The following is a 13333-nucleotide window of genomic DNA, read 5'->3' on the forward strand; positions in this document are numbered from 1 at the left end:
GAAAGAAAGAAAGAAAGAAAGAAAGAAAGAAAGAAGGAAGGAAAGAAGGAAAGAAAGAAGGAAAGAAAGAAAGAAAGAAAGAAAGAAAGAAAGAAAGAAAGAAAGAAAGAAAGAAAGAAAGAAAGAAAGAAAGAAAGAAAAAGGAAGAAAGAAAGAAAGAAAGAAAAAGGAAGAAAGAAAGAAAAGGAAGGAAGGAAGGAGGGAGGGAGGGAAAGATGAAGGAAACTGCCTTATTTTTTCCACAAGTTTATAAATAAATCCCAAATAGCTCTGTCTTCATTTGGATACATATAAAAATGCTAAGTTCTTTGACTTTGCTCTGGAGTATCTAAAGAGCTCTGTGTTCTGAACTTCATTCCCCATCACCTCATATCTGATATGTTTTGAGTATTTCCCATGGCTTAAATGATATGCCTTGCTTCTAATCTATAGGTCCTACCCCATTAATTCAACTGAGATGAGAACCTAATCATGATATGAAACTTTTGATATGCAGAGAGTAATAACCACGAAGGTTGGAAGCCTGATTTCATTTGTCACTAACCCATCCTGTGAACAAGGTCTCCAGAGGTATCCAAACTTATTAAGCCAAGAGGCCACCTGCCTTCCTCTGACCAACAGCAGACATCCTCCCCAACAACAACAGCAAAGATTTCTTTGCAAGGTCACTGTTGGAAGCTTGAAAGGTCATTTTGCCTTCTCCAGTTCCAAATACAACAGCTGTCCTGTTGCTCAACATTCCCCAGGAAGCCTGCCATCTCCCATCACCTGCAATATCATCACAAGCATCCCTGGAGGTACTAAGATAGGTTGGGAGGCGGTGTAGATCAGTGGATTGTAAACTCAATAGGAGTCAGCAGTGTGATTTGGCAGCCAAAGAAACTAATTCAAGCTTAGGTGGTATGAACAGATGCATGCTGCACATAAGAGAAGAATTGAGAATTCTGCAGTTTTCTACCAAGGCCACATCGCATCTGGAGTACTGCATTCAATTCTGGATGCCATATATTAGGAAGAACATTGGTAAGCTGGCACATGTCCAGGAGAAGGCTATAGACTTTGTATTTATTAATAGCTTTCTCTCTCTCTTAAAGTTTTCATGCTTTGGTATTTTTTTTTATTTTTATCATAACTTCTATAAGAACAGGGAAAATAGCCTACAAATAACAATGGCTATCATTTACACAGCACTTTCAGATTTGCAAAGCACTTAACATGTATATATAAAATGTATTTTGGTATGTGTGAGGCAATCGGGGTTAAGTGACTTGCCCAGGATCACACAGCTAGTAAGTGTCAAGTGTCTGAGCCGGATTTGAACTCAGATCCTCCTGACTCCAAGGTCAGAGTTCTATTCACTGTACCACCTAGCTGCCCCTACTTAACATCTATTATTACACATGATCTTCATAACCACCCTGGGAGGCAGATGCTATTATTAACCCCATTTTACATATGAGGAAACTGAAGCAGACAGAGGTTAAGTGGCTTGCCCAAAGTCACACAGATAAGTGACAGAGGCAGGGCTCAAACTCTTCATGATTCCAGGCCCAACACACTATTCACTGCACCACCTATCATTAGGTTATGATCAGGTTTTGACATTAAAATTAGTTGTGGGGTTAAACTGAGAACATTGCTGTGATAAATTTTTCTGTGTACTCATATTTAGCATAGTAAGAGTGGGAAATTAGAATATATGCTAAAAAGTTACATGACCATTGCTTAAAACAAAGGGCAAGTTGACCACTATATTTTTTTTACATTTGACATAATAATAAAGATACATATGGGCTCAAGTGTTCTAGTTCATTGATTTTTTTGGATTATTGAAAGTTACCTAGTTGGAGTTATGAACTGATCCAACCATTCTGAAGAGCAATTTGGAATTATGCCCAAAGGGCTATAAAACTGTGCACCCTTTGATCCAGCAATACCACTGCTAGGTCTGCATCCCAAAGAGATCATAAAAAAGGTCCTGTTTGTACAAAAATATTTATAGCAGCTTTTTGTGGTGGCTAAGAATCAGAAATCAAGGGGATACCCATCAAGTAGGGAATGGCTGGACTAGCTGTGGCATATGATTGTAATGGAATATTATTGTACTATAAGAAATGATAAGCAGGATGGTTTCAGAAAAACCTGGAAAGACTTGCATGAACTAATACAGAGTGAAGTGATCAGAAGCAGGAGAACATTGTACACAGCAACAGCAATATTGCATGATGATCAACTATGATAGACTTAGGTATTCTCAGCAATACTATGATCCAAGACAATTTCAAAAGACTCGTGATGGAAAATGCTAACTCCAGAGAAAGAGCTATGAAATCTAAATGCAGAGCGAAGCATATTATTTTCACTTTTTGTTGAATTTTTTTGTTGTTTTTTCTTTCTTGTGGTTTTTCCCTTTTGTTCCGATTCTTCTTTCACAATATGACTAATGTGGAAATACGTTTAATATGATTGTACATGCATAATCTGTGTCAGATTGCTTGCTGTCTTTGGGAGGGAGGGAGAAAAATTTGGAACTCAGAGTCTTACAAAAATGAATGTTGAAAACTATCTTTACATGTAATTGAAAAAAATACTATTAAGGAAAAAAAGGAAATGACAAGCAAGATGGTTTTAGAAAAAAGCTGGAAAGACTTACGTGAACTGATGCATAGTAAAGTGAACAGAACCAGGAGACTGTTGTACACAGTAACAGCAATATTGTAAGATGATTAGATATGAATGGCTTAGCTATTCTCAGCATGACAATGATCCAAGACAATCCTAAAGGACTCATGATGAAACATGCTATCCACCTTCAAAGAAAGAACTGATATTGTCTGAATACAGACTGAAGCATACTATCTTCCTTCCTTCCTTTCTTTCTTTCATTCTTTTTTTGTTCGAGTCTTCTTGTAAAAAATGACTAATATGGAAATGTTTTATAATTGTATGTGTGTAATCTATATCGGATTACTTACTGTCTCAGGGAAGGGGAAAGGGAGGGAGGAATAGAGGAATAGAATTTGGAACTCAAGATGTTTAAAAAAATGTTAAAAACCATTTTAACACGTAATTGAGGGGAAAATTATTTTTAAAAAAAGATCACCCAGAGTTTCTCTGATAAAGGCCTCGTTTCTCAAATATATAGAGAACTGAGTCAAATTTATAAGAATATAAATAATTCCTTAATTGATAAATCATCAATTTAAACAGGCAGTTTTCAGAAGAAGAAATCAAAGCTATTTATAGTTGTATGAAAAATGCTTTAAATCACTATTGGTTAGAGAAATGAAAATTAAAACAACTATGAGACACTTCACACCTATCAGATTGGCTAATATGACACAAAAGGAAAATGATAAATGTTAGAGGGAATGTGGGAAAATTGGAACACTAATGCACTCTTAGTGGAGCTGCAAACTGATCCAATCATTCCGGAGAGCAATTTGGAAATATACACCAAGCACTATAAAACTGCCATACCCTTTGACCCAGCAATACCAATACTTAGTCCATTTCCAAAGATGATTAGTGAAAAAGGAAAATAACCTATATATTTTTAAATGTTTATAGCAGCTCTCTTTGTGGTGGCAAAGAACTGAAAATTGCAGGGATGCCCATCAATTGGGGAATGGCTGAACAAGTTGTGGTATATGGTCATGATGAAATACTATCATGCTGTAAGAAATGATGAGCAGAATGCTTTGAAAAAAACCTGGAAAGACTTAACATGAACTGATGTAAAGTGAGGTGAGCACAACCAGGATAATATTGTATACAATAACAGCAATATTGTGGGATGATTACCTGTGAATGGCTTAGCCATTCTCAGCAATATAATGATCCAAAACAATTCTGAAGGACTTATGATGAAAAATACTATCCACCTCCTGAGAAAGAACTGATGAAATCTGAATGCAGATTGAGGCATACTTTTTTTTTTTAACTTTCTTTATTATCCTTATTTGTTTTTTCTTGTCTGTTCTCCTTTGCAACACGGATAATATGAAAGTGTTTTCATGACTACACATGTATAATCTATATCAAATTGCTTAGCTTTTCAAGGAGAGGGAGTGGGAAGGAGGGAGGAAAAGAATGTGGAACTCAAAATTCTTTTAAAGGAATGTTAAGCAGCCCTCCACGGGGCGGGTCCAGCCCCAGATCTGACCAGAGCTCCAGACCCCCTCCCCTGCCCCTTCCCCGGAGCCTCCAGGTGTGTCCGGGAGTCCAGTGCGGCCCAGCCGGCCCCGCCATGAGTGAGAACCTGCTCTGCTCTAGCTGGGCAACAGTGATGGTTTACGATGACCAACAAAAAGTGGTTACCGGCTGGGACAGGGCCCCAGGCCGTAAGCAGGGTCCAAATCTACCACCATCCTAGCACCAATCAATACCTTCCGTGTTGTGGGCCGAAGGATGCAACCAGATCAACAGGTTGTCATTAACTGTGCCATCGTGCGAGGTGTCAAGTCCAACCGGGCCACGCAGGCGGGATGCCCGCCCGGTCTGGGGCCTCAACTTTGGCAGCAAAGAAGATGCCGCTCTGTTTGCAGCAGGGACGGCGAAGCCTGGAGGCCTTAGAAGGAGGTGGGCCACCACCCCCTCCCCCTGCATCCTGGTCTGTCCAAAATGGACCCTCACCAGAAGAGATGGAGCAGAGGAGGCAACAGCTGGAGCACCTGGAGCAGGTGGAAAGAGAACGCCGGCTTTGCAATGCTAGAGCCCCAGCTGAGGGTCCCCACCCCCTCAAAACCCCCTCCCCCGACCCACCCCCACTCCCTGGACTGCCCCCTCAGGAGCAGGGCCTCCAGCCCTGGGTGGGGCCCAGCACCCCCACTGCGGTCTGCCCAAGGCCCCGGTGGGGGAGGCGGGGGGGGGGGGGCCCAGGCCTGGCTGGAGCCCTCGCAGGAGCCAAACTCCTCCGGGCCTCCTCCCCCCCCAACCCCCTCCGGAGCACCGGGGGAAGGCTAATGGAAGAAACGAGCGCAATGCTGGCCCGGAGCAGGAGAGAAGCCTCCAGCCAAGGAAGAACCTGCCAATGAGGAAGAAGCTGAAACCAGACTTCCCACGCAGAAGGAGCCAGTTGGGCGGCCGCGGGAGAACAGCTCGGCCCTGCCTAGGACCGAGTCCTCCACGTGGAGGCCCCTACCTCGACCCCCAATGCTCACAAGGAGTATGACTTAGAGCCAAACGGGAGCTGCCGGAAGAGGTGCGGAAGGAGCTTCAGGAGGTGAAGGGGAGAGAATAGAGCTGTCCAGGAGCTCCGGGAGCGCGGCTCTCAGTGACCACGGCTCTCAGTGACCACAGGCTCCTGGGAAGGAGCCCTGTCCCAACCCCTTGTGCCCCGAGCTTTGAGATGAGCTTCAGAAGCCTCCTCCACACCGTGGCCTTGGAAGACCCCAAGGAGGCGGCGGTCCAGCCCTGCCATTCCCTCCTGGCAGGCAGAGTTGAGGCAGGGGGCTCCACCTGCCCCTTCTGTCCTTGGTCCATTCTTCCTTTCATCCCCTTGGCTCTCTTTCCTCTGCTTGGGACATATCACTCAGCTCCGAGAAGGAAAGGGGAAAAGGGAGATCATGTCTGCCCTTCCTGAAACCCCTCTGAGGGCCCAATGTTCACTTTAATCCTTAGAAGCCTTCAATTTTTTTAAGGAAAAAAAAAATATATATATATATATATATATATATTTGTTTGGGAGGGAAAGGGGGGGGATTTTATTTGTCTTGATAAAGGTGGGAGAGGGGGCGGCTAGGTAGCTAAGTGAATAGAGCACCGACTCTGGAGTCAGGAGGACCTGAGTTCAAATGCGGCCTCAGACACTTACTTAATACTTCCTAGCAGTGTAACCCTGGGCAAGTCATTTAACCCCGACTACCTCATTAAAAAAAAAAAAAAAGATAAAGGTGGAGTCTTGGCAGTCTTAGGTGCTGTAATCCTAGCTGTCCCCCTCTGGGGGTGTGGTTCTTCCGGGGGCATAGGGAATCAGGACCTTTCCCCACTTCGGGGAACTCCCTTCTTCCCTCTTCCTCAAAATATCCCTCTTATCCCTTTTCTATAAGGAATTAAGATCCCATGATTCTGTAAAATACTGTAACCTTTTTTGAAAAAAAAAATTTTTATTTGGGTAGGCATGGATTTTAGAGCCATTCCCTTAGATGAGAGAGTGAATGAAAGTGGAATGCCCTCCTGGGTGGGGGGGGGGGGAATGTTCTCTCATTCCCTTCCTCATGTTGAAATGGACCCATTTGGAATAAATCAACCCGTTTTTTTTTTTCCTATCACAAAAAAGGAATGTTAAAAATTTTTGTTTACATATAATTGGGAAAAAAAATTAAAATTAAAGGGAAAGGGAGAAACAAGAAAACCCTAGTTAAAGTAAGAGTTCCAAAGCACAAACACTGCTCAAAAAACTTCAGTGGTCAACTTTAGTGCTAAGAGTTCTTATCTGATCACTCCAACTTTGATGGCTTCCCCCCTCCCATCCTGAAATTACTTCTTTTGTATATATTTTATATTTACTTAGATGTATACACATTATTTCTCTGTAAGCTCCTTGAGGGCAGAGACTGTTTCAGTTTTGTATTTGTATCTCCATTGATTAATACAGTGCCCAGCACATAGTAGGCACTCAATTAATGCTTGTGATTGATTGGTGACTAAACACATGCTAAAAACCTTGACGCTTTCCTGCCTCTGGAAGTAGAGTATAATGAACATAATTTACTTTCTTTTGTGACAAAGGACCTTACAGGTATCCAGAAAGATGCTACGATGCAGTGGGAAGAGAGCTGGTCTTGGAGTCAAGAGAAATCAGTTTGAGTCCTGGCTCCAGTGCTTATCAGCTATTATACCACAGGCAAGGCTCTGAGCATCCACCTCCCCATGGGAATGATGATGCCTGTGATGTAATGCAATACAAGACCTGGCTCCCAGGGTTGTTATAAGAATTAAATGAGATAAACATTCATGTAATAATTTGGTAAAATTTAAAGTGCTATGCAGATATCAACTATTGTTATTGTCTAAACACCAACTTTTGTTACCCAGTAAATATGATTTGGACTGACCCAGTGATTTCTTAAGTGTAAGGAATTCCCTCTACCAATGCAGATTTATGATCTGCAACTTTTAGTCTCAGAGAACTACCTGGGGCACTAAAAGGTTAGATGACTTGTCCAGGGTCACACACTCAATCAGAGGTAGGATTTGAAATCCAGGTCTTTCTGAATCCAATGGCAATTCTTTATCCATTACACCTGTCTTTGATGCCTACCTAATGCTTACTTTAATAGTTCTAGGGTATGATTCCACCTGTGTGAGCAAGCCCTATAATAATGCAGATTTCAACTTTTCCATTGACGTAGGAGGGAGTCTTCAGAAGTTGTTGTGGCCAAAAAAATCCATCCCCTTGTGGCCAACCCAGTAATGAGCATCTCCAGATTTAGCTTGATACTTGGACAATAGCCACACAGTACATCATCAGTCTTCAACTTGAAGTTTTTTCATCTTATAGGACATTTCAGAGCTTGCAATCCACAAGATAGCCTTCAAAAATCCAGGGTTTCATCTATGTCACAAGGAGGCTCAGAATTCAGGTATGTGCTAGTAAAATATTTAACAACCAGCTCTCAAAAAAATGATTTCAAGACCCACTTATAAGTTTAATCTATATTATTAACATTTTCTTCATCATTTTATTAAGCCTAAGCAATTAACAAAACAATGTCAAGACCTGATTTCTATAGTTTGCAGATTTCCAAGGTGTAAATATTCATGCTGAAAATTTAACAGTCAGATAGCAAGCCACTCCTAGCTGGCTCCCTGAGCTTAGGACTATAGCTGCAGAATTTAACTCAAATATATCCATTAATCACTGCCTGCATGATGATGTTGTGCTAGACTCAAGTTTAGATAAGGCACAGTTCTTGTTCCCTTAGAGCTTACAGTTTAGTAAAGGGATATGACACATACACAAATGACTTTTTCTTTTTTTTTTTTTGGCCAAGATTCATGATTTTATTGTTATAATTTAGAGAGATGCCTTGGGTACTGATAAATCAAGTGACTTGAGCAGGGTCACACATAGACATTATAGGTTAAGGACTTCAACCCAGGTCCTCCTGACTCAGAGACCAACTCTCCTTTCACTATACCATGCTGCTCCTCAAATGATAATAATACAAAATAATAAATGAAAAGTCCATAGGGAGGTACAAATGAAGTAGTAGTACTTAGGAGTAAGGAAGATCATCCTTGGGTAGAGATGAGAGAAGGCTTCAGAGAAACTTGAGGTGAGTTTGAGGAAGGGGGGAAATGAAGCAAATGCACGTTGACAGGAGAGCATAGAGTAGGGGTCGGGGAGGAATGACAGGTGTCATAGAGTTATATAAAGGGCAGCAATATATAAGAATACAGAGAAGGAAGAGTTCCAGCAGAATGTGGAGGGCCTTGAATGCCAAGCTAAAAATTTGAACTTTATGTGATAGAAAACTGAGAACCATTGTAAGATTTCGAGCAAAGAAATGCCGTATTGCTCTCCAGTCCTTTTCAGTCCTGTCCAATTCTTTATGACCCCATTTGGGGTTTTTTTCAGCAGATACTGGAATGGTTTGCCATTTCCTTCTCCAGGTCATTTTACAGATGAAGAAACCAAGGCAAACAGAGTTAAGTGACTTGCCGAGGGTCACACATCTGGCAAGTGTCTGAGGCCAGATGTGAACTCAGGAAGATGAATCTTCCTGACTCCAAGCCCAGCACTACATCTACTGTGCCACTAGGAATGACATGACTAGATCTAAAAAATCAGTCTGCTGGTGATTTGAAGGATGAGTGATTTGATGGAGGGGGAAGAAAGGAGATATAACAAGACCTGTCAGTAAGCTACATAGTCCACGCTAATGAGGGTATATATAATGAGCCCATGATATGCCAGTGAATCATTACAATTTCTGTGACTTCACACCTGCTCTCACCTGGAATGTACTGTCATCTCCTTTTGCTTCTCTATCTTTAAAGACCCAGCTTAACTCCTACCTCATCCGTGAGACCTTTCCTGACCCCTCATTACTGTCACCTTTTGTGAACTTTTGTAACACTTAAAAATAAAACCAAGTGACCAAAAGCAAGTAACTTTACCAATCTGGCATAAAATTAAGGTGTGGGATTTGTTGACCTCTGAGGTAGATTTTAAGCAATCAAATAATATTTGCAAAGCATTTAGCACAGTGCCTGGCATGTTGTTGTTGTTGTTGAGTTGTTTATTCATGTCGGACTCTTTGTGACCTGTGGGGTTTTCTTGGCAAAGATACTGGAGTGGTTTGCCATTTCCTTCTCCAGTGGATTAAAGCAAAGGATTAAGGGGTGTACAAGGTGTGAAGCGAAAACTAGCACCTCTGGTGTGAGGGCTTGCCGACCCCTTTTCAGGGCTGCTCATCCACCTTTGCTATCCAGCCAGTCACTGAACTCTCACCTGTGGCTCCAAGAAACTATAGCAGGAGCAGTGGCCACACTCCAGTAAAACCATCTCAGTAAATGGGCTAAACCAGGTCGAGGGAAACCAATACGTCTCAAACTCATTGGTGAGTTAGGGGGAACCCTACCCCAAGTATGTGAAGGCTTCCCCAGCAGAATGGGCAGATGAGAACAATTCACTCCTATAGCCATGAAGGTGGCTGAAGCAGGAGCTATGGAACACTTAGAGCTTGGTCATACTTCAAAGCTGCCAAGGTCATCTACTGCATCCCGGGTCATCATCAGTCATCCTGACTTTTGTCCTGCCCCTGGACTCCAGTGACTCTGGAAGAGAAAGTGAGGCTGATGACTTTGTGCAACTCTGCCTCACTTAACTCCAATTCATGCACAAATCAACACATCACCCCATGACGTCATCGGTCCTCTTCAGAAATGAACGACAGGGGCAGCTAGGTGGCGCAGTGGATAGAGCACTGGCCCTGGATTCAGGAGGACCTGAGTTCAAATCCGGCCTCAGACACATAACAATTACTAGCTATGTGACCCTGGGCAAGTCACTTAACCCCATTGCCTAACCAAAAAAACCAAAAAAAAATGAAGGACAAACTACAACAAGGCAAACAGAGATTAAGTGACTTGCCCAGAGTTACACAGCTAGTAAGTGTCTGGGGCCAGATTTAAACTCAGGTCTTCCTGACTCCAGGCCCAGAGCGCTATCCACTGAGCAACCTAGCTGCTTCCTGGGAAGCACATAGTCCCTACACATAGTAGGTGCTTAATAAAGGCTTATTTGCTTCCTTCTTCCCCTTCAATTTGATTCAATGACTCTATAATTCATCAATTAATTATATTCTTCATTATACTTATAGTTTCATGTGCATTAGTATTATCTCCACAAATAGGTTATAAGCTTCTTATAATAAGAGCTAGAACTTACATGTAACACATGTTTTAGACCTCTTCTGCAAACCTGACAGCATCTAGTACAGAACTGGGCCTCTAACAGATCATTAATAAACACCTCTTCATGGATTTTCCCTAAGTCCTTCTGCCAGCCAAAACAGAGCTAGAAAGAGAAGTAAAAAACTATACTATTTCCTAACTCCTTTTATCTACCAGCCACCCCATACATCAGGTTAATTGACTCTCCCTCAGTTCCATAACCCTGTTCAAAAATTGTCTTGTGAAGTATTATGCCTGCTTGAATAACAGGAGACAGTAAAAACCACTGAGTCAGCAAAACAGGTCATTTTTAGCGAGCTATTCCCAAAAGGCATAAGAGTGCTTTTTAAAAAAATAGCTCTGTATGTCACTGTCTCCTCTCCTGACCCACATTTTAAAACATCAAAAATATTAGTCGGAAAATATTTAACCTATCTTTTTTTTTTTGAACCAATTCAGAAAGCTAAAATCCTTTTGCCCAAAATTCTGGAAAAAATAACCAATTCATGAATGATTTTCTCATAGAATCGAAAGACTCCTACCAAGCAGACCGAGCAAGCTTCCAGGAACCCAGGATACCAGGCCAAATTTCCCAAGGTAGCAAGCTACCACTGCTCTCCTTCCCAAAGTCCTACTTTGTAACTGGAATGTAGGAATGTCCTTCATTGAAGGAGATGATGCTCTTGACCCACCATGAACTCGAGAGAATTTGGAGTTTTTTTAACAAACGTTGTGATGGCTTGCACAGAGTTATTTCTATTCTCTCGTCCTCTTATGATACTAGGCAGAATAATGTCAGTTGTCATGGCGGGGGGAGGTGGGAGGTGTAGAAAGGCATTGTCTTCTGCCCAGGGATGAAACCTAGGAAATAGGCTTGGGATTACTAACTGTACTTCTTCTGCCCAGCTCTGATCATGTCCCTTCCCTATTCAATTAGCTGCTCCCTAATACCTCTAGGATCAATTATAAATTCCTCTGTTTGTTATTTAAAGCCCTTCACAACTTGGTTCCAGCCCACATGTCCAGCATTCTCATACGTTACTCTTCTTCATGTACTGTACAAGCCAACCATCCCTACCCATGATGTTACATCTTTGTCTCCATTTCTGTGCACTGGCTGTCCCACATGCCTATAATGAATTTCATCCTTACTTTTTCTTCTTGTTATTGTTTAGTCATTTCAGTTGTGTCCGACTCCTTGTGACCCCATTTGGGGTTTTCTTGGCAAAGATACTGGAGTGATTTGCATTTCTTTCTCTGGCTCATTTTACAGATAAAGAAACTGAGGTAAACAGAATTAAGAGACTTGCCCAGGGTCACACAGCTAGAAAATGTCTGAGGCTGGATTTGAACTAAGAAAGATGAGTCTTCCTGATTCCAAGACCAGCACTCTATCCACTGTGCCATCCAGCTGCCCCTAAAACTAGGGATTCTAAGAGGAAAAAGTAGGGGCAGCTAGGTGGCGAAGTGGATACAGCACCAGCCCTGAAGTCAGGAAGACCTGAGTTCAAATTTGACCTCAAACCAAACACTTGACACTTACTAGCTGCGTGACCCAGGGCAAGTCACTTAACCCCAATTGCCTTTAAAAAAAAAAAGAATCCCTAGTTTTCTTAAAAACTCAGTTTGTACATAATACTTCCTACATAAGGCTGTTGTTGCCTCCCACTCCCCCAGCTGCTAATGCTTCTCCTCCCCAACACATACTCATATGTCCATGTTGTCTCCTCTGACAGAATGTATGCTCCTTGAAGGCAGACGCTGTTTCATTTTTATCTTTTTCTCTCCAATACCTAAGACAGTATTTGGCCCAAACATAGTAGGCTTTTACTAAATGCTTGTTAAATGATTGATTGATTATGATTATCACTATTAAGAATGTATCTTGGGGTCAGCTAGGTGGCGCAGTGAATAGAGCTCTGGCTTCGGAGTCAGGAGGACCTGAGTTCAAATCTAGCCTCAGACACTTAACACTTACTAGCTGTGTGACCCTGGGCAAGTCACTTAAACCTGATTGCCTAAGCAGGAAAAAAAAAAAAGAATGTATCTTAGCCACCTGTACTAACAAGTCCATATTATGGGTAACAGTAGCTGAAGGAATAATAAAATAGTAAGTGGCATATGGACATTTAGAGCTAAAAGATAGAATTTTTAGTTCAATCTCTCAGAAAACAGAAAGTCAAGGAAATTAAATGATTTTCCCAAAGTCACACAGGTAGTAAGTAACAAAGCTGGTGTCTGAATCACTATTCTCTGATTCCATATCCAGCCCTTTTTTTCTCATTTGATGCTGCCTCATGAGTGGACGATTATCCTGTCCCCAGGAGGTTTAATGGACCTATTACCACTGTTAGCTCTTTGACAAATTAGTCTCCTGTAGTTAGGACATTTTTACACTCGAAGCAAGGCAGGGAGATAAGGATTTGCTATGTTACTTTTTATTACATTTAACAACCTACATCCAAACCATTCATTTTATGGATGACGTGTGGTTAATTTAAATCCTTCTGCTTTCATGCAGTTCCTAGGACAATATCCTCCAACTTGAAGAAGGTCAAAAAGTGAAGGTGAATCTATAGCTCCAATCCCATGCTTAAATGACCCTTCTTTTTTCCCAGGACTTGGCAAAACACTGACTCAAATGGATCTGCAGGTACTTTGAGTGAGATTTCACCAGGGAAGGGGGAAGCCAGTCTGAGCTCTAGTAATGAGAACATGAAGCCAGTGGGATCTTGACTATGACTTGTCTCTGTTCTGCTCCCTTCCAAGCACCCCCCATAATTTGCCACCTAGAGAAGAGATAGGACCACGCACACTTTGGAGCACTTGAACTCACAGCAGAAGACAAGACCATCTCAATGATTGGGTGCACATGCTAGGGGGCTTTGCAGTAAACCTGAGACCAACACAATCTCAGGCATCTCATTGG

The 13333-nt window shown here is 42.0% G+C and overlaps 1 pseudogene; it reads left to right on the plus strand.

Moving 5' to 3' along the window:
* Window positions 1-4249: 4249 nt before the first annotated feature.
* On the plus strand, window positions 4250-5279 carry LOC114030032 (annotated as a pseudogene).
* The last annotated feature ends 8054 nt before the right edge of the window (window positions 5280-13333 follow it).

The sequence above is a fragment of the Vombatus ursinus genome, unplaced genomic scaffold (assembly GCF_900497805.2).
Source record: "Vombatus ursinus unplaced genomic scaffold, bare-nosed wombat genome assembly UNPS02014945.1, whole genome shotgun sequence".
NCBI lineage: Eukaryota > Metazoa > Chordata > Mammalia > Diprotodontia > Vombatidae > Vombatus > Vombatus ursinus.